The sequence below is a fragment of the Magnolia sinica genome, chromosome 17, assembly GCF_029962835.1.
Source record: "Magnolia sinica isolate HGM2019 chromosome 17, MsV1, whole genome shotgun sequence".
NCBI lineage: Eukaryota > Viridiplantae > Streptophyta > Magnoliopsida > Magnoliales > Magnoliaceae > Magnolia > Magnolia sinica.
In genome coordinates, this window is record NC_080589.1 from 23,067,805 (window position 1) to 23,070,948 (window position 3,144).

A 3,144-nucleotide genomic window follows, 5' to 3' on the forward strand; every position below is an offset into this window, starting at 1 on the left:
TGACTTATTTACTTCACATTCACGGTATTAAGGGAAACCAAACAGGCCCTTAAAGATTTCTAACGTGCCGACATGCTGCCAACATAGGAGAAAAATGACCATCAAATGAGTCAGAAAAGCTAAGAATTCGTTCATCTCTATTTAACTTGCATTCAATTCCACACATTTCAATTGCATTAATTATATCCACATTTCTTTCTATCTCATTCTGTATTATTCTTTATTTTCTGTTTTTCACTTTATTTGCCTGCCTAGAATCTTAAATCTTGTAAGTAAGGCTAGTTAGCATTTTTATTTTATTCGCCATATTTTACTTTATTTACCTACCTGGGGCCACTTGGCTCTATGATGTAAAGGTTAGATAACCTTTTTCTTATTTCTGTCTGCCCGGCCCTCATGGGTTATCGAAGCATGGCCAAATATAAAATGTTGAAATTATATTAAATCCTTAAAAATTACATATCTTGTGAAGTAGATACCGCACATTTTGCAGGCGAAAATGATGCTTAATCCCTTCCTTTTCCATCACCGAGGCCCTTACTCGGAATCTATAGCTGCAGATTAACTATAGGAGTCACTTGAGTTAGGAAATCGTGAGATTCTCCGACTCTTAAGCGATTCTATGGTTCCTAGCCGGCCGTAGATTTTGTGCTTCATTTGGCTAGTGGTGACTTCAAATCAAATGCATTTTTACACCTGAGTCAACAGAATACTTCACCCACAGTAAAAAAATAAATTCCAAAGCCAACAAAGTGAGGGCACCGCCACACTTGTATGTGTGTGGGGGGAGGCATTCACACCATGCATAATTTTTTGATCAAATCCAAAAACAATGGAATAAAAAAGTGAATGCATTATACATCGCTATTTTTTTTTTTTTGGCTTCCTCTCTCGGAATGAGTATCTATGTGTGGTTGGGGGGTCTTGAATTTATAAATTCTACCTCGTCTTCATCCTCTTTAGTCCAACCGATTTGGTTTTGTCTTTTAGTCTTTCTAAACTATTGAAGACAATCAAAAGATAAGGTATCTCTAAAATAAGAGGCTTTGTCCTGCAGGTTAACTTAAAAGTTAATATTATTTATGACATAACCAATAAGCAATAATGAATCAGACTGAAAAAGATTTCATAAGAATTTTATTGGATTGAATACAATCTCAGGAAGTCGATGTATTTTATTATGTAGACCTCGCCTTTGCTTCCACTAGTCTGTTTTAGGATACCACTCACTATTTCAAAAAGCCACTTGACTTCCCAGTGCTTATTGCTCCCATCATATAGATGGAATAACTATCTCAACCCTACCGTGAAGCCAATTATAAACTCATTGTACTTCCTTCCCCATTTGGTATGGATAATATCGAGCAATTGAACCAGTCCTATTTTCGTGTGCACGACAATCAAAACCCAGTGTTGGTTTCAGACATTGTATGGAATGTATACCTACAAAATACATAAACAGTAAGTTAAGTACAAGTCAAATGACAAACTTATATAATTGAATTTCCACATCTCCTTTTGGAAACATTCTCCTCTAATAATAGTCAAAATCCGATGATTAATATCCTTCAAGATGTTATCTCTAGCTTTATAATCATGCAGTCCGGCACCATATTCCTGTAATGGCTCAACATTGCCATTAAAAAAGATGTTGTCAGAAATGAATCAAAATGCTATAAGTTAGATTGGTTCCAATATAAGTTAAACATGCATATTAGTAAATGGATATTATCTATAATAATGTCGTTACAAATATACATTCCAAAGTATATATGTTAAGATATTATAGACATCGATCGGTTAAAAAACCATATATTGGGCGATTCCCTGTGCAAGCCTCGAATTATCAATGAACATATATAATATAAAATGAAGTAAATAAAAGACTTTTGTGCCAAAATTTTACCTCATCATTAATCCATGCATTCTTCCATAGGCATTTTAATCAAACATGAGCATTGTCAACATAGGTTGTCTTAACAATTTCATATTCCTCTGAGCTGCGCATTCTTAATGGGTCCATAAATAAAGACTTGTGGTGGGCTAGGTCCCCTGCTTGGACTTGTACCATGACACTTGCTGATGTGGAATGTGCACCCTACATAAGCATCACATATATTGGTTACATTACAACAAATAAGAGTTGCACATGATAATAATTGAAAATTTAAATGACTTTAGTGACCCATCTCGATCCGTAGAAAGTTTACGTTGTTACGAAGACAGATATTCTCAATTTTCACATCCTAAAATTTTTTTGATAACATATTTAAGTGGGATACTCTCCTCATACTCCTCATTTCCTTCACCACCTCTTTCTTTTCAACCTCTTTCTTTCGTGTAAGAGTGACAATATTTTCCTCATCCATTGTGGGTATGAGTTCGTCGCTAATCTTAAGCTACAACAATATGTATGCAATGTTAGAAGCAATGAAATACAATACGAACAAAACAAGTTTGAGGTGATATTTCAACTTACCCGCACATTCGTAAAAACTTTTGTTAGAGCCCATATTTTCCCACCCTAGTCGCCTTCAAATCCAGAAATCGTGTCTGTTAGCATAGCCCTTTGGGTAGCATAGGCTGGGGATGACCTCATATGCCTAAATATGTTGAATGAGGGAAACGATGAATATTAAAATAAGACACATTATAATGGCATAACAGTTTATGAAAATTCAAAGGAAAAAATTACATGTAGCGCATATGGTATCCATGCAAGTCGTAGAAGTTCGGAAGATATTCATTAATCATAGTATTCTCCTTTTCTTTTAAGATATAATACACCACACTACCTTGGGGTGATCATCATAATTATTTGCTAAATTTATATACTTATCTACGCACGTGTTCTTTTTGGGCAATCCAACAAGTAAAATCTCTTTGCATATCAATATCATCAACTATACGGTGACAACGTCATTAATACTCCCTCTTTGGAGAGATCGAAATGTCTTCAGCAAATCATTCTTTATAATACAAGACCGATCCTTGAAAAATCTATCCCTAATGCAACAAATCCAACAAAATGGATGGACGGACTGGATATACAACAAATCCATCAAGCTAATGCACTCCCCTCCCCACATCACTTCCATATAGTGGGACCACCTTGCATGATATATGATAAAAATGTCTTTGACA